This window comes from Musca autumnalis, unplaced genomic scaffold (assembly GCF_047663935.1).
Source record: "Musca autumnalis isolate F117 unplaced genomic scaffold, ASM4766393v1 scaffold_4, whole genome shotgun sequence".
NCBI classification, from domain to species: Eukaryota; Metazoa; Arthropoda; class Insecta; order Diptera; family Muscidae; genus Musca; species Musca autumnalis.
This window is the reverse complement of record NW_027411977.1, coordinates 156,239,740-156,258,802: the sequence shown is the minus strand read 5'-3', so window position 1 is coordinate 156,258,802 and position 19,063 is coordinate 156,239,740. Positions and strand designations below refer to the sequence as shown.

At 41.7% G+C, this 19,063-nt stretch overlaps 1 long non-coding RNA gene across 2 annotated transcripts in view; it reads right to left on the bottom strand.

Annotated features, from left to right (window-relative positions):
• Positions 1-9,657: 9,657 nt before the first annotated feature.
• LOC141401795 (uncharacterized) overlaps positions 9,658-19,063 on the bottom strand; it is a 61,370-nt gene continuing 51,964 nt past the window's right edge. The window contains exons 2-5 of one of the 2 annotated variants that reach the window (XR_012412440.1): positions 17,678-17,811; positions 10,477-10,588; positions 10,235-10,405; positions 9,658-10,133 (exon numbers count right to left, since the gene is read on the bottom strand). This is a non-coding gene — a long non-coding RNA (uncharacterized lncRNA). The remainder of the gene's footprint in view (positions 10,134-10,234; positions 10,406-10,476; positions 10,589-17,677; positions 17,812-19,063) is intronic. The other variant, XR_012412439.1, reaches the window with a different exon arrangement.

The following is a 19,063-nucleotide window of genomic DNA, read 5'->3' as shown; positions in this document are numbered from 1 at the left end:
TGATCTGCTAGTTGGAGGTGATTTTATTCCTGAAATCATGCGATCCGGGGTAATGCATAATTTGTGTGAATCCCTAATGGGACAAGAGACCATCTTCGGATGGGTTCTTACCGGTCCCATTCCCCTCTCTTCTCCATCGTCCACCGTAGTCTCCAACTTCTGCGAAATTTCCCTTGACAAGGAAATACGCCGTTTCTGGGAGGTGGAGAACGGTACAAGAAAGAAGTTCACTTCCAATTCCGACAAATCTTGCGAAGAACTGTTTGTCTCGACTACCACGAGAAACAAAGACGGCAGGTATGTCGTTCGCCTTCCCTTCAAAGAAGGTTTTCCAGATAAAATTTTCCTAGGACAATCCCGTCCAAGTGCGGTCTCTCAATTCCTCCGCAATGAGAGCCGTCTTCTCCGAAATCCGAATTTTAAATTAGAGTATGATCAGGTTCTGGATGAGTACATTCAGCTGAAGCATATGGTTCCAATTCAAACTCCGACTTCCAATTCTAATCCAGGCCACTACTATATGCCGCATCATTCCGTTGTAAAGCCGGATAGAACCACCACAAAAGTTCGTGTAGTTTTCAACGCATCGGCTGCTTCATCCAATGGTCAAAGTCTCAATGATATTTTGCATACAGGTCCAGTGTTGCAGAATGACTTGACCACACTCATTCTCAAATGGCGATTATTCGGTTTCGTGTTCAATGCTGACATCCAAAAAATGTACCGCCAGATTCTTGTCCATTCTGATCATACTCCGTTCCAAAGAATTGTCTTCCGCAACCACCCAGGTGAAATCATCCAAGATTTCGAGCTACAAACTGTCACTTTCGGTGTCAATTGTGCTCCCTACTTAGCTATTCGCACCCTTTTGCAACTAGCTGATGATGTCCAAAGTAGCCATCCAAAGGCAAGTTCCATTATCCGCAATGATATGTACGTGGATGATGTACTCTCCGGTGCACATTCACTTTCCGAAGCTATCAATTCCAAAAATGAGCTTAAATCCGCTCTATCATCAGCTGGTTTCTCCCTTCGAAAATGGACAGCGAATTCAATGGATATTCTAGCGGATCTTCCTAATGATCATTTGTTGTGTGAAGATTTCCTGAATTTCGACGACAGTAGCACAGCAAAAACGCTAGGAATTCGTTGGAACGCTCGTTCAGATTCATTTTTCTTTGTCACAACGCCTTTTCCAACATCATCTTCCTATACAAAGAGGGAGATTCTTTCCCAGATCTCCAAACTTTTCGATCCTGCAGGCTGGCTTTCGCCATGCATCGTTGTGGCAAAAATTATAATGCAGAAAATATGGTCCGATGGTACGGGGTGGGACGACGTTATAAATCCGACCACTCTGTCGCAGTGGAAGATTTTCCAATCCGACTACTCTGGTCTTGATCGAGTCCGAATTCCAAGATGGCTCCATTACACTCCTTCCGCTGAAGTCCAATTTCACGGTTTTTGCGATGCCTCTGAAAGGGCATATGCAGCCGCCATATATGTGCGAATAGCTCAAGGTTCCTCCATATTCACCCACCTGGTGTATTCCAAAACAAGAGTTGCTCCAGTTAAGACATTATCTATTCCACGCCTAGAACTTTGTGGGGCTGTCCTCCTAGCAGAAATGATTGACACGTTACTTCCTACTCTCGATATTCCTAATTATTCCTTATTCTGCTGGACAGACTCGACAATAGTTCTTTCCTGGCTTTCCAAACCACCAGGCCATTGGCTAACATTTGTAGCCAATAGAGTTTCCAATATAGTCCAGGTGGTTAATCCTTCCAAATTCCATCATGTTCCTTCCGATTCCAACCCGGCAGACTTAGCAAGTCGTGGTCTTCTACCATCGGATATCGTCCATAATGATCTCAGGTGGTTTGGACCGACTTGGCTTAGTGACTCCGCCGATCGATGGCCGAACAATATTCCTATCCAAGACACAAACGCGGAACGCAAACCCCTTAAAGTCTACTTTTCCTATTTCGAGGATCCCGCTGACATTCTGGAGAATTTCTCGTCGTATCCCCGGGCCCTCAGGGTGTTTGCTTACGTCCATCGATTCTTCAGGCGGACACATCCGAGATTCCGTTCCGATTTCAATCATGAGTCACACTTGGTTTCCAGTTCTGAAATCCTTGTTGCTCGAAGTCTGCTGGTAAAATGGTACCAGAAAGTCCACTTTCCAAATGAATATAAGGCTCTATCCTGTAAGCAGTCAATTTCTCCAGCCAGTTCGATTCTAAGTCTAAATCCGTTCTTAGATTCCGATGGTTTAATCCGTTCCTGTGGTCGTTTAGATTCCGCTCCATGCATCCTGTACGATGAGAAACGTCCCATTATCCTTCCGTACAATTGTCAATTTTCCAGGCTATATGTTGATTTTGTCCATAAAATCACTATCCATGGCGGTAACCAACTGGTTCTTAGAGTCATAAGATCCCAATACTGGATCCCTAAAGTCAAGAATCTTATTAAGACCACCATCAACAAGTGTCGGCCTTGTATTCTGTACAAAAAGCGATGTCAGAAGCAAATCATGGCTGCGCTCCCTCCTGAGCGTACCGAAATTTCACGTCCTTTCTTCCGCACGGGCCTCGACTTCGCAGGTCCCTTTGACATCAAAGCTTATTCCGGTCGCACATGTCGTATCACGAAAGGATATGTGTGCGTTTTCATTTGTTTTTCGACCAAGGCAATTCATCTCGAGGCTACTTCCGATCTTTCCACATCCTCGTTCTTGGCAGCATTCCACAGATTCGTCTCTCGGCGAGGATCCACCGCTCATTTGTACTCTGACAATGGTACGACATTTGTGGGGGCTTCCAAAGTTCTCGCGAGAGAGTTTCTCCGGGCATCTCGGGCTGCAGTGGTCGAAAGTTTCTCCGTCCAAAATCTCAGTTGGCATTTTATTCCACCTGGGGCGCCTCATATGGGTGGCCTCTGGGAAGCCGGGGTTAAGAGTTTTAAAACCCATTTCCGCAAATTCGCCGGCTCCCACAAGTTCACTTTTGAAGAGTTCTTCCGCAACCACCCAGGTGAAATCATCCAAGATTTCGAGCTACAAACTGTCACTTTCGGTGTCAATTGTGCTCCCTACTTAGCTATTCGCACCCTTTTGCAACTAGCTGATGATGTCCAAAGTAGCCATCCAAAGGCAAGTTCCATTATCCGCAATGATATGTACGTGGATGATGTACTCTCCGGTGCACATTCACTTTCCGAAGCTATCGATTCCAAAAATGAGCTTAAATCCGCTCTATCATCAGCTGGTTTCTCCCTTCGAAAATGGACAGCGAATTCAATGGATATTCTAGCGGATCTTCCTAATGATCATTTGTTGTGTGAAGATTTCCTGAATTTCGACGACAGTAGCACAGCAAAAACGATAGGAATTCGTTGGAACGCTCGTTCAGATTCATTTTTCTTTGTCACAACGCCTTTTCCAACATCATCTTCCTATACAAAGAGGGAGATTCTTTCCCAGATCTCCAAACTTTTCGATCCTGCAGGCTGGCTTTCGCCATGCATCGTTGTGGCAAAAATTATAATGCAGAAAATATGGTCCGATGGTACGGGGTGGGACGACGTTATAAATCCGACCACTCTGTCGCAGTGGAAGATTTTCCAATCCGACTACTCTAGTCTTGATCGAGTCCGAATTCCAAGATGGCTCCATTACACTCCTTCCGCTGAAGCCCAATTTCACGGTTTTTGCGATGCCTCTGAAAGGGCATATGCAGCCGCCATATATGTGCGAATAGCTCAAGGTTCCTCCATATTCACCCACCTGGTGTATTCCAAAACAAGAGTTGCTCCAGTTAAGACATTATCTATTCCACGCCTAGAACTTTGTGGGGCTGTCCTCCTAGCAGAAATGATTGACACGTTACTTCCTACTCTCGATATTCCTAATTATTCCTTATTCTGCTGGACAGACTCGACAATAGTTCTTTCCTGGCTTTCCAAACCACCAGGCCATTGGCTAACATTTGTAGCCAATAGAGTTTCCAATATAGTCCAGGTGGTTAATCCTTCCAAATTCCATCATGTTCCTTCCGATTCCAACCCGGCAGACTTAGCAAGTCGTGGTCTTCTACCATCGGATATCGTCCATAATGATCTCTGGTGGTTTGGACCGACTTGGCTTAGTGACTCCGCCGATCGATGGCCGAACAATATTCCTATCCAAGACACAAACGCGGAACGCAAACCCCTTAAAGTCTACTTTTCCTATTTCGAGGATCCCGCTGACATTCTGCAGAATTTCTCGTCGTATCCCCGGGCCCTCAGGGTGTTTGCTTACGTCCATCGATTCTTCAGGCGGACACATCCGAGATTCCGTTCCGATTTCAATCATGAGTCACACTTGGTTTCCAGTTCTGAAATCCTTGTTGCTCGAAGTCTGCTGGTAAAATGGTACCAGAAAGTCCACTTTCCAAATGAATATAAGGCTCTATCCTGTAAGCAGTCAATTTCTCCAGCCAGTTCGATTCTAAGTCTAAATCCGTTCTTAGATTCCGATGGTTTAATCCGTTCCTGTGGTCGTTTAGATTCCGCTCCATGCATCCTGTACGATGAGAAACGTCCCATTATCCTTCCGTACAATTGTCAATTTTCCAGGCTATATGTTGATTTTGTCCATAAAATCACTATCCATGGCGGTAACCAACTGGTTCTTAGAGTCATAAGATCCCAATACTGGATCCCTAAAGTCAAGAATCTTATTAAGACCACCATCAACAAGTGTCGGCTTTGTATTCTGTACAAAAAGCGATGTCAGAAGCAAATCATGGCTGCGCTCCCTCCTGAGCGTACCGAAATTTCACGTCCTTTCTTCCGCACGGGCCTCGACTTCGCAGGTCCCTTTGACATCAAAGCTTATTCCGGTCGCACATGTCGTATCACGAAAGGATATGTGTGCGTTTTCATTTGCTTTTCGACCAAGGCAATTCATCTCGAGGCTACTTCCGATCTTTCCACATCCTCGTTCTTGGCAGCATTCCACAGATTCGTCTCTCGGCGAGGATCCCCCGCTCATTTGTACTCTGACAATGGTACGACATTTGTGGGGGCTTCCAAAGTTCTCGCGAGAGAGTTTCTCCGGGCATCTCGGGCTGCAGTGGTCGAAAGTTTCTCCGTCCAAAATCTCAGTTGGCATTTTATTCCACCTGGGGCGCCTCATATGGGTGGCCTCTGGGAAGCCGGGGTTAAGAGTTTTAAAACCCATTTCCGCAAATTCGCCGGCTCCCACAAGTTCACTTTTGAAGAGTTCTTGACACTTCTTTCCAGAATTGAAGCTTGTCTGAATTCTCGTCCGCTATCTCCTATCTCCAGTGAGCCGACTGATTTCGCCGCTCTGACGCCAGGCCATTTTTTGATCGGGACTCCTATCTTAGCTCCTATTGATCCGAGTATAGAGGAGAATCCAATTTCGCTGATCAATCGATGGCAACGTTTGAAAGCTATCCATCAAGGTTTCTGTGCTCGTTGGAAAACCGAGTATCTCCGAGAGCTTCAAAAACGTCATAAGTGGCAAACTCCAGAGAAAGATATAGAAGAGAACACACTGGTCGCCATTTATGATGATAATCTTCCGCCGAATTCTTGGCGCCTTGGTAGAGTCTCCAAAACCTACCTGGGCTCAGATCGGCATGTTCGAGTTGCTGATATTGTGACACAAAAAGGCGTTATCACGCGTCCGGTCACAAAGCTGGTTGTCCTGTCAGCTAACTAAATTCATATTTTAACTTATTTTTCCATTCCATCCTATGTTGTTCCGTCCGTACCTTCCGTAGATCCATCATGCCCAAACATTCGTCCAACAACAAGCACAACAATTCCAAACCAGCCCCTTACAGACCGTTCCTGTGCCGCCTCTGCCAGCGTCCTCACTCGTTGCGACGGTGCTACCGGTTCCTGGACATGGACATGGCAGAGCGGATGAAGGTTGTTCGGGAGCACAAATACTGTGTGAACTGTTTGGCCCTAGAGCATTCCGGGGATTCGTGCTTGAGTGACCTCGGCTGTCGTCACTGCAACAAATTCCACCATACACTGCTCCACGTGGATCCAAAGCTTCGGGACCAAATTCTACCGCGGAAGGCACCCTCTACCAAGTCACGTTCCCGGTCTCGCTCCGTGTCGCCTCAGCCATCAACGTCCAGGGCCGTCTGCTCCAGCACCCGCCAAGAAAGGATCCCTTACGTCGTTGATCCAGCAGAATCGTACCGCTCTCCTGCCCACTGTAGTCGTGAGGATTGACGCCAAATGTGTTGCCAGGTGCCTGCTTGACTCTGCGTCGCCAGTAAGTCGCGTATCGAGGACCTTTGTTGAGAAGCTAAAGGTAAACCTGCTTACATTGAGGGAGGAGACGGTGTGCCAACTTACCCTGTTCTCCAGATTCGACTCCAACGTTAAGGTTGAGGGCACGTTCCGAGTGGATAACCGGTTGACGACGAAAACGCCTGCTGAATCACTTCCGGATGATTTCAAAAAGAATTTCCCTCACCTGTTCTTTGCTGATCCCAAATTCCACAAATCCGCAGGCATTGACATTGTGATTGGTGTGGATATCTATCCTAAGGTCATTGCTGAGGGCGTCTACGCGCGAAATGGATTGCCAACTGCACAGAGCACCGTTTTCGGTTGGGCCATCTATGGGATATGTTCCTAGATGTTATTTCTAATCCCCAATTCGTATATTCCAATTCATGAATTCCAATAAAACTGAATTAGTCTGAATGCACTATTATCTTTCTTTCCCTCCAAAGCACAAACTTTACCTTTTCAGATCCATCTCATGAAGTTTAAGATGCGAGTACGGAGTCCTAGCAGAGCTGATGGCAACTTTATCAACCTACTATGTCTCATCAAATCCATACTTAAATTTAACATTTCAATATTATTAATTTGACTTTATTAACTTTCATTCCTATTCTGTAAACAGCATGGACGCACACGGAATTTTCCATTCTTTCATTGCAGTTGTACTGCAAGGGGGCCGGTGATGTTAATGCGAAATTTTCCTGACCTGGTCACCCTAATTATTTATTCTAAGTTTTGAATGCACCCACAAGCTTTGTTTGTGTAGGTGTTACTCTTCCACTCAACATGTCCGTTTGTGTCCTCTCTGTGGCTTTGCACTTTTTCTTTTGTTAAAATAAACTTCACTTGTTACCAAACCATCAACCAATATTGTTGTTACTTCGGTAAGCGCTGTTCAAATTCCCAAAATTTGAATAAATAAAGAACCAATACTGTTCTTTCAAAACGACTTATACGCTTGTTTTATTTCCTTTTCTTCCCATCCTGCCAAAACTGCAATCGAGAGGAAAATATTTCGATATCCATGAAATATTTTGCTATCTGAAACAGCAGTAAATCCAGCAATTCTTCCTCCACAGAAATTCCCATTATTGGCATTTTCAAGCTGCAAATCTATTTTTGAACCGCAAGCAGGCTCAACGTGGAATGCAGACAATAATGAAACTTTCCTTCGTCATCTGTGTGAACAAGTTCCAAATAACAATCAAACGATTTATGCAGTGCCATTTAACCACCAATCTATCGACTTGTCCATGCAAGATCTGGAGAATGTCCTAGAACAAAAGAAAAAACATTCCGCAGCCGGCCTGGATGGAATCACGTATGAGATGATCAACAGTTTGTCAAGTGAAGGTAAACACAACCAACTGTCATCATATAACACATTATGGAAAAGTTGTGAGTATTTTGAAGAGAGGAGAAAAATTAAAATAATCCCCATACCAATAAAAGGGAAAACTTTAGATATTTGTACCAACTTCCGTCCAATAGCCTTATTATCTGTGCTTGCAAAGATATTAAACCTCATGGTCTAACAAAGACTCAATGCCTTCCTAGAAGAAAACAATATCCTACCCCCAAGATCATATGCATATCGCAAGCATGTGTCAACCTCAACTTGTATAAATGATAAAGTTATTGTTCTTTCAATGGACGTCTCTAAAGCATATGAATGTGTCGATTTGAACTGTCTCCTGACCATTCTAGACAAACTAAATATCCCACTTCAAATACGAGTATGGATTGGTAATTTTCTCTGTAAAAGGACTCTCATTATGGGAATTCATTCTATGGAAATCTACAACGGTATTCCACAAGGTAGCTGCTTAAGCCCAATCCTATTCAATTTATACACTTTAGGTCTTCATGGCGTGGCCAATGATAAAACACAAGTGTTTCAATACGGCGATGACTTCATTGTACTGGTGGCAAGTTCAGATTTCGATGAAGCCAATAATATCTTGCAATTTAAAACCAACAGCATGGTTTCCTTATCTAAAAAACTAAATCTTGAAGTAAACACAGAAAAAACTTCGGTAATGTATGTTTCAAAGGGATGTCGAAAACCCCCCCATATTCTTGTCAATGGAATCCCAGTAAAAGTGGTCAAGTCCATCAAATTCCTAGGAAGAAACATCAAAAACATCCTCTCCCTCAAAAAACGCTATGAGGAGGTAATGCTTTATTGCAAAAATAATATTAATGCACTCAAAATGGTCACCGGACCCAAAAGTGGTATTCATCCTGCGAAAGCAATAAACTTATCAAAATCACTCCTCTTTTCGAAAACCGGATATGCTATATCTTCTATGGCACACAGACCAGCATACATAAACAAGAAATTAACAAGCTTTCAAAATGTAATCCTAAGGAGGAATATGGGTCTTGTACCCTCCACGCCAAATCATGTGGTATGTGCACTAGCTGGAACTCTACCCACAGACTTAAGAGCACAACTCCTGGCTGCCAAAGAACTAATACGATTAAAAATCTACAATACTTCTTTATACACATATTTCATGAACGAACCGGCTCAAAGGAACGATTCCGTGAAAAGAACGAACGGATGCGTATCCAGCTCATTCTTTTATATCGTTCATTTAGATCCCCGATGGACGAGTCATTGCTGCTTACAAAATTAGCAGCATTGGTTTTGCTCTAAACAAACGCTGCGTTAGCGGAAGCAGCACAAATTTCCACACAAAACAAACAATGATTCAGAGAGCTACTCTCGCTCAGTAACTCACCTCATTCAGTAGCAGATCTCGGTCATATCTTTCTTTTGCATCATTCGTTCATCTCGTTCTTTCATATCAAAACCACCACCACTACGTTCAGAAACAAAACCACCCCCATTAGCACACAAACAAGCAAGTAACACAACAGTTGTGTCATTCGTGAACGAACATTTTCAAAAGAACGATTCGGTGAAAAGAACGACGGAGTCATATGCAGCAGAGAACGAATGACTTCAGAAGAAAATAATACAGTCAAATGTATTGTTGAACGAAAAAGAGCCAACGAACGAAGTAAGTGAACCGGATCTTTTTGGTGAACGGAATGAAAAAGATCGATCCGCTCAATGAACGAGATTGCCCAACACTACTGTGCTGTATGCAACATTTCTTCAAAGCAACATTTCGTTTACAAGATTGACAAAAAACTTTCCTCCCTTAGGCCGCCATCAGACCATCTGCTTTTTTACATGTATGACATCAGCTGCTCTGTATATTAATATACCCAAAGTGACAACATACATGTGAAAAAGCAGATGGTCTGATGGCCGCCTTACCGGGGAATTACATGCAATTGAAAAAGTCATCGACCTAATGATAGAAGATGGTATTAGCAAAGCTGCTTTATTTACAGACAGCAAAAACGCATGTCTTTTACTTCTGAACAATACATCGCATAATTTCACTGTACACAACATTATGCAAAAACTTGCAAACTCCGAAATTCTCGAACTTTCTCTCATCTGGACACCTTCTCATGTTGGTATTTCGATCAACGAAACAGCGGATTATGTATTTTGCCAAACGTGCTGCAAACGCTGGAGCGTCAATAAATTACTGTCTCTCTGTCACAGATGCAGCCAAATAAATTGAATCCTACTTATGGAACGAGTTTGTGAATACCTACAGGGAAACCTCTCGTTTCAAAGGGGCATACTTTTATCATTTCTTTCCAATGCCATCAAACGAACCTTGGTTCAAAAAAGTCGATATGAAACCTGAAAATATAAAAATTATCAACCGACTGCTCCATAGAATCGGCGTAGCTGACACGAATTTGTGCGAAATCTGCAATGAGATTCAAGATGAAAAACACATAATCTTTCAATGTAAGAAATTCGAGGAAAATAGAAATAATTTTGCCTTTTTCAAAGAATACAACAACTTACCTGATGTCCTGAGATCCAGAAACCGTCAACACTTAGATGAACTTCTTAATTTTATATCAGAATGTAAAGTTGACTTGTAATCCTCCTCTTTTTATCTTTACATTTTTATTTTTATCTTTTTGTTTTGATACAATTTTTCCATCATGCATATACAGCACACTCATACATACCCTGTTAACATCAAAATAAATTAACATCAAAATAAATAAATGAGTACTCACGTCAATCAAGTAACTGATTACCTGCCCTGGTGAATGTACACGAAAGTGTTCTACCACCAACATACTTGAAGGGAATAAGGAGCGCTCTATTTGACCATGTATTTCGTATGCAGTTGAGAAATTAATTGTTACCCTGGGGTTACAAAAGCCAGTATTAGCAAGAAAATAGAAAAAATACAAACCTTTTTCACAAATACATATACATTTTTAAATATGTATAGAGAAAAGTGTGAATGTATTGGTGAAAATGGTTTGTAACTTCGCTATTGTCTTGCCAATACTGTCTGAAGGATATAGATAAAAAAAACGAAAATGTGAGTGCGATTAAAGTTTTAAACAATATAAATTGTGTTATTTGCGTGATTTATATTTTGTGGTCATATGAAATTGTATGCTAGTGTGAACGCAAAAACTAAAAGTGGTATGGATTTTGACAAACATAAAGGATGTCGAATGGATAAAAGAAGTGACAGCTCATATGGCATTGATAGATAGTGTAAACGCCCCTTTAGCTTAATATCCGACATTATATAGACCATATAATATAGACCATATAAAGGATGAGGAGAAGGGGAAGCGAAGGGAGAGTTTAATCTGGACCCAGCCATCCGAGGATGGGAGCGACCTGACTCCGAATCAGACAGCAGTTGCAAAATCAACACCACAGTTGTGGAGAAGCCCGTTAACGAGGAGGTCCACAAGATGGTAGAAGAGGTAAGCGAAAGCATATCTAAACTTACAACTTAGAAAAAAGTTCGGTGGACTGGAGCCCAGAGACGTAGAGGATCCAGGCACAGCTAAACAAAAAACAGCGGGCCGCACCAAAAGAGATCAACAATCCCTCCACTTCTTCGGAAGCGGCGAGGAGGATCAGATCTCCAGAGGAAGAAAATACCGCCAAACCAAGTAAGAAGAAAATGAGCTTCCCACCATCAAATACCCTAAGCAATTCCTCTCAAAACCCACGCGAAGGAGACTGCCCAAAGAACCCTTCGACGGAGGGCGAAAAGGAGTGCTCGGGCACGAAGAAGGTGAGCGCGACCGCGGAATCCTCTGGAAGTACCAAGGGCTCTGATAAGAAGCCCAGGGCCTTCCAGAAGAGGAAGATGGGCGCAGAGACTGGCTCGGGGCCGCCATCTACTTACGCCAAGGTGGCCAGGAAGAACTACAGGGACGAGAGGTGCTATGCTGTGATCGATACCAGTAGAGGGTCCGGCAGATTACCTAAAGAACATCAGCAGGCCATCGAAAATATGGTCAGCGATAAAATACTGGAACACATTCTAAAGAGTGGGCCAATAAAAATAGTCAGCAGCGAGCTCAAAGGGGACCTCTTAGTATACCACTTGGGATCGCACGCGAACCCTGCCGCTCTCGAGGAAGTCATCAACAGTGTGACAACTCCTTGGGAAGGCGGCAAATTGAAGCTGGTGAGGAAGGACGAGATACCTCATCTGACTAAAGCGACGGTTTACGTCAAAGGGTATGGCTGCAAGTTCGAGACAGAACGCATGCTCGAGGTCTTTGGCAAGCAAAATGAGACCCTTGAAGTGAAGAGGTGGGAAGTCTTCCACAGGGAGGAGGAAGAGGATGGCACTCTCCTTGTGGTTGGAATTGACGACCTCTCACTATCCAGTCTTACAAAGACAAAGGGCAAGGCGTACTACATCTGTAATGCAGTCACCTTTAAAGTTGGAAGGGCACGAGTCGGGGAAGAAGAAGAGGATGCCCACCAAACCAGCAAGGAGGACAAACCACCGAGCAATAACGAAGAGGGGGTCGAAGCCATCAGCGACTACCAAGAAGCACGCTTACTGGATGACTCATGATTGAGGTTATCCAGATAAACCTCCATCGGAGCGAAACGGCAACTCAAGCCCTGATGGATAAAATAAACAAAGGTAATATACACATCGGTTTAATCCAGGAACCTTGGACAGTAAAGAACAAGGTTTCCGGACTAAACCACATTAATTACCAACTCTTTTACGCTAATACAGGAAACCGACCGAGGACCTGTATTATATGCCATAAAAACGTATGCTTTCTTTTCTCCCCAGAGTTGTCAACCTCGGACGCCACAGTGTTGAAGCAAGGGAATGGTAATATATACCTAGCATTAATTTACCTGCCGTTCGACTCGCCGACATTACCACCTTCGTCGGAGCTACAGCAACTGGTGAGGAAAATCAAGCAAACAGGTAACGAAGTACTAGTAGGTAGCGATGCTAACTCTCACCACATTTCGTGTGGTAGTACTAAACTAACAAGAGGGGTCAAGCCCTTCTAGAATTTTTGAATACTAACGATAACCCTTAACATAGGCAATACACCAACCTTTGTTAACAGAGTTAGGGAGGAAGTATTAGATGTAACAATATGTTCAGAAAATCTAATAAACGAGGTACATGAGTGGAGGGTTTCAAAGGAACACTCCATCTCTGACCATAGGTATATTAGGTTTAAAATATCAAGGCCACCGCCGAATCCGATAACTTTCCGAAATAAATCCAAAACTAGTTGGGCTAAATTCGGAAAACAAGTTAAAGATAGACTAGGGCAAGAAGTTGAGGTTTGCCTAAGCAAAGAAGATATAGATAGAAATGTCAGTAAACTAACAGAGGCTCTAGTAAGGTCTTTCGAAGAATGTTGTCCACTTCGAGAGAGGAAATCTGCCTACGAAAAACCCTGGATGAAAGGGGAAATTCGTAACAAAGGCAAAGAGGTCCGAAGACTTTACAATAGGGCAAAACGTAAAAAAGCAGCTGTATTCTGGGACAACTACCAAACAAAACTAAAAGAATACAACAAAATGACAAGAAACGCCAAACGGAACTCCTGGAAGCTTTTTTGTGAACAGGTAGATAGCGTGAATGACGTCTCTAAAATTAAAAAGTTTCTATCTATAACTCACTCACAACCCGAGCTTATGGTTGATGAGACGGGTAAAAAGATGGAAACAACCGAGGAAACTCTAAGCCTTCTGATGAGGACGCACTTCCCGTCGAGTACTACGGCACATATAGTGTCACCGATGGAGATAGCTTATGCATCAGAAGAAGCACCAAAAATCAACAACTTGATGATTAAAGAAGCAATAATGAGCTTCTCGCCATACAAAGCAGCGGGACCAGACTAGATTTTCCCAGCCTTACTTCAAAGGGAAGTGGACTATATTTCGTCCAATGCTTGCTTAAACTTTGCGTATACTCCATTGGCCTAACAAGAGGCAAGGGTAGAATTCATTCCCAAGCCCGGCAAGTCAAGTTATGCAATACCAAAATCTTATCGTCCGATAAGTTTACCTTCATTTTTACTCAAAACAATGGAACGGACAGTCGACACCATGATAAAGAGTAACATCCCTAACGATATGCTCAAGTACAAACAACATGTATACGTAAAAGGTAGATCAGTGGAAACCGCATTACATGAGGTAGTACACCACATAGAGAGAACCTTCGAGATGAAGTTGTATACTCTCGGAGTTTGCATCGACATCGAAGTAGCGTTCAACAACGTCAGCACCGAAACGCTAATCCACTCCTTAGACGAGTTTCAGGTAAACCGGGCCTTGAGGCACTGGATAGACCACATGCTAAGGAATAGATGGATAAGCTGCGCGCTACAAGACGTAACAAAAAGAGACAAAGTTGGTCAGGGGACGCCACAGGGAGGAATACTATCACCCCTCCTATGGGTTACCACCATAAATAGTCTACTAAGGATCTTAACCGACGAAGGATTTGAACCCATCTGCTATGCAGACGACGTTATAATACTGCTTAGGGGAAAGAATCCAAATATACTCTGTAGAAGGGCCGAAACGGCTCTAAAAATTGCATACAACTGGGCTAGACCGAGAGGTCTAAATGTCAACCCGGAAAAAACAGAATTATGTCTATTCACTAGGAAAACGAAAATAGTAGCTTACGAAGAACCCGTTTTCCTAGATAAGATGATAAACATTTCTCCAACAATTAAGTACCTGGGAGTAATTCTAGACAGGAAACTTAAATGGAGAGACCATATTCAGGAAAGGGCTAATAAAGCCCACAGATGTTGGTCAACCTGCAGAAGAGCTATAGGCTCAAAATGGGGTTTCAATCCAAGGAGGTCACACTGGTTATACAGAAGCGTAATTAGACCGATTCTAACTTACGCTTCTGTGGTATGGTGGACAGCTACGAACAAGAAATGCAACGTAAAAGTACTGCAAAAAGCCCAAAGAACGTGCTGCTGAAGTATTAGCGGGGCAATGAGGACTACACCAACTAGGGCTTTAGAGACAATTTTATTTGTCCACCCAATAGAAATTCAGGTAAGGTATGAGGCAGCCATCGCAGCAATAAGACTTAAGTCGATGAGCGAGTGGATCGTAAGAGACCACCAAAGCATATTACAGGTTACAACGGGTGAGTCAATAGATCATATTGTATCAGACCGTATACCTGAAACAATTGAATCCGCCTTGTGTGAAATTTTAATACCAGACAGGGACATGTGGATCGATGGAACCCTGGAACGGATGCCAACTGGAAGCTGTGGTTTCACAGATGCGTCCGTTCTAGGGGGGAGAACGGGTCTGGGTCTATATATCGAAGACCAGGAAACTAGAATCTCCCTTCGACTGCCGGATCATAATACGATCCTACAGGCCGAAATCCGAGCGATCACAGAGTGTCTGAACTGGTTTAAAGCTAACACAAGGCCAATCACTGTAAACATCCTAACGGACAGTAAAGCAGCAATTAAAGCAATAACAAGCAAGACGGTGAAATCAAAAACTGTCCTGCAGTGTAAAAAATCAATCAACGACTACTCCCACCATGGTTCTGTTAACATTATATGGGTACCAGAACATAAAGGGATTAGGGGTAACGAGATAGCCAACTCCTTGGCAAGGCAAGCCAGAGAGCAAGCTACGATAAGCCTAGATAATGCTAAGCATTTAAAAGCGGCGCGTCTAGAGTTAAAAGCATGGGCAGAAAACGCGCATAATCGGTTGTGCAGAAAACAGAGAATGCAGAGCATGCGGAGAGGACGACGAAACGTTGGAACACTATGTCTGTCATTGCCCAGCCTTCGCGACGCTAAGAAACCAATTTCTAGGAAATAACACTATACCAGAACTCCACCAAATTAGGGCAAGCGAGTTCAAAAACTTAAGAGATTATGTCAATGGCACAGAATTTCTTAACTGATAAATTTATTTTCTTTTAATAAATTAAGCAATAAAAAATTTATTCCCCTTAGGCTTCCGAAATTAGAGCGCACAACAGGCCTATACTGGCTTAAGTGTATGCCCCATACGGGCATGTGGCGATTCTTATATTCGCCCCTCTTTTCAACCTAACCTAACCTAACCTAACCTAGACCATATTAGGCGTTTACACAAGACAATTTTTCCTAAAATGCAACCCTGATTTACTAACACATACATACATTTGTCGTTTGTCTTCCAGCTGTCCATCATTTTTTCACAGGCAGTAATAGTAAGTTTACATTTACGAAATCCACTCGATTTCAACTGTCAATTCCATTGATTAAATGTCAAACGAAATCCAATGGATTTCAGATGAGTTTTCATTTGACGTATACGCAAAGGAATTGACAGTTGAAATCGAGTGGATTTCGTAAATGTAAACCAAGCGTAAGGGTAACAAATTTTTAACATTTTTTTAAAAATAAGTGAAATAATCATGGTTTAATAAGAAAGGTTAGCCAAAGCTTTATGTCAATTTAAATTTTTTCATTCGAGTATGCATAAAACTTCAAAACAATATAAACAAACTGTGTATGTGTGAGTGGTGTTTGAAAAATATGCCAAACAATTTTAAAAACAATCGAATTCAATGATTTTTAAAATTGTTTTTAGACCATTTGTATGGAAGAAATTGGTGAGATTTGCATTGAAACAATCAGTTTATCATATTCACAACTCGATTATGTGGAGAAAACTTAACTCTTCATTCATTTTTCGCGTTTTTTATAAAATGCTCAAAAAATGCATTGTAAACAAACCGACTTGTTGCTTTTATTTTGATGTTTTAGGAATTAAAAAAAAAAACAAGGGTTCTATAGATTTTTTTCATTTAAATCTACCTCTTTACTTATACCATGGAAATAATAATAGAAATGCGTTGAAAACAAACGAACATGAGCAATAATAAAATATGTGAAAGGAAAACAGAATGAAATCGATGATTTTCATCGATAATTTTACAACTGTTTTTGCAGCTGTCTGGACGTCTACGTCACACAGGCAAGTTTGGGTTTTTGACAATCATTTAGTCTTATGTCCCACGCTGGAACTTACAATAAAAACTTTCCCATTTTATAGGGGTTCTACAGCAAATTAATAAAATTACTCTAGTATGTCCCGGTCCACACTAGAGTGATTTCATTGAAAAAATTGCATGAAATTATGCGTCTCTAGATCGACTTCCATAGTAGAGTAAAATCATAAAACATCTGTAGTGGGGAATTCGATTTAGGAACGCCTAATTTCATGAAATTTTTTAATGAAATTCACGCTAGTTAGGACCGGGACTATGGAACTTGACATAATTTCATGAAATTTATTTCGCCGTGTGGCAAGGGGCTAAATGTACTCAACTGTCCTGTATAAACGCAAGGTAATGTCGAGTAAAATAAGCATCATTCGGATCAGAAACACATCCAACGTTTCAGAGAAGTTTGGCGCCATTTATGATAAAAAAAAAATAAAAGAGCAAAGAGGGCAACATAAATCGATTTTTTTATTCCTTTATCATTTACTGAAACGTTGGATGTGTTGTCGCATCCCCAAAGTAGGAAATGGCACTGCGTTAATGACGGCATTGGCAAACAATTTGAGCACTGGCGTTAGCTCAGCCTATGGGGCCGCAGTTCTTGTCGGTCAGTTTGTACCTGGTAGGGTTACCACAAAAAAATAATAAAAACAAAGCTAACAAAGCAAATAAAGCTAAAGGTAGAAACACAATGAAATACGCCGCTTTTTCACGCTCAGTTTCATGTAAAGGATTAAAGGCCAAGTACTACCTAATTCAAATGCTATCGAATTTGAAATAGGTAGTACTTGGCCTTTAATCTTTTACATGGAACTGAGCGTGTAAAAGCGGCGTATTTCATTGTGTTTCTACCTTAAGTCAGGCCTCAAGCTTAACGAGATGTTGTGTCGTTTTCAATGAAAACCTGCATCTAATCTACGTTTTCTTACCTTATTTGTTAACTCAGCCATCCTTAAGTTGCTTGGTCCTCAGTATATGCACATTTCTCTTTTCAGCCTTTCCTTTTTTCTTTTCAGGAACGGACGAGGATAGGAGAGAGAGCATCAAGAGAGATACTTGAAATCTGACAGGAATACGAGATTTGTTTACATTCAAGTTATTCCCGTCAAAATCAGATGTTCTGAATAACTTGAATGTAAACAAATCTGACAGGAATACGAAATTTGTTTATATTCAAGTTATTCCCGTCAAAAAAATATATGTATTTAAATTTCGACCTTAAAAAAGAAGCAGCAGAAAAAATAAAAATACCCACTGTCGGTGATGGTCACCTCATAATTGGCAACGCATCCTGAAGGTCGAAAACGTCAAGTGAACAACATTTTGCCCTGTGAACAAAAATTTTTATTGCAGTTTGTTTTTATTGTCTATGTTAATGTAAAATGTAAATGTAATTGTTAGCAACATTTTTCAAATCTATAAAAGGCTCTTGAGGCGTTGATTCTGTCCTTTTTTGCTGGACAACTAAAACATGTAAGATCAATTTAACAACTTGTCATTTTAATTTTATAAACTTAATTTATTTCTATAGCGAATAAATGCCACACATTTTAATATCAAACTTAAGTAACATTGGATTTGTTTTTACTTGGTTGTCGCCTTTGTTTGTATTACTGCCGTTTGATGTTAGATGGTTTGTTCGGGTTGTCAGCCTATAGCAAAAAGGGAGCCTTTTAGTGTCAAAGCCGACATTATTTTACTTGATGACTTTCTTTTAATTTGATGCCGGATGAGACACGACAAAATTTTATTCGATGTTTGATAAGCCATTAATATCAAACATTATTTTATTGGACGTTTGATGAGCCATTGATATCAAACATTCGTCATTTTTCAAGCCGATCTGTGTCAATAAGTTGTTTAATGAGTCAATTTAGATGAAATATCTTTTCGGTTGATGTGCCTATTCGTATCTACTACAAGCCGAAGAAGCTGCAGTTACAATCTGTGAAATTGTGTGTGTCAAGCCGAATATGTGATATTCAATAACTACAACAACAATCGTTTGAGGAATCCCCATCAGTTTGTTGTTAAGCCATTTATGTTATTTGTTTACATTCGCTTATATCTGTTTGATGTCACAAGAGAAGCAACACAGAAGTAAACGATCGACGCAAGGAAAATTCCAGTCCGATTCGACGCATACAACGTTCGCCGCCTAATACCCCGGTTACACTATTGAAGGTTAACCCACTGGGTTTAATAGAACCAGTGGGTTAATCTTTGCTGGTTACACTTAGCTTTTAGAGGATAAAAACTGTCAGCTGATGATTGTTTACGTACACATACAAAATAACTAATAAAGTCGTGTGTTA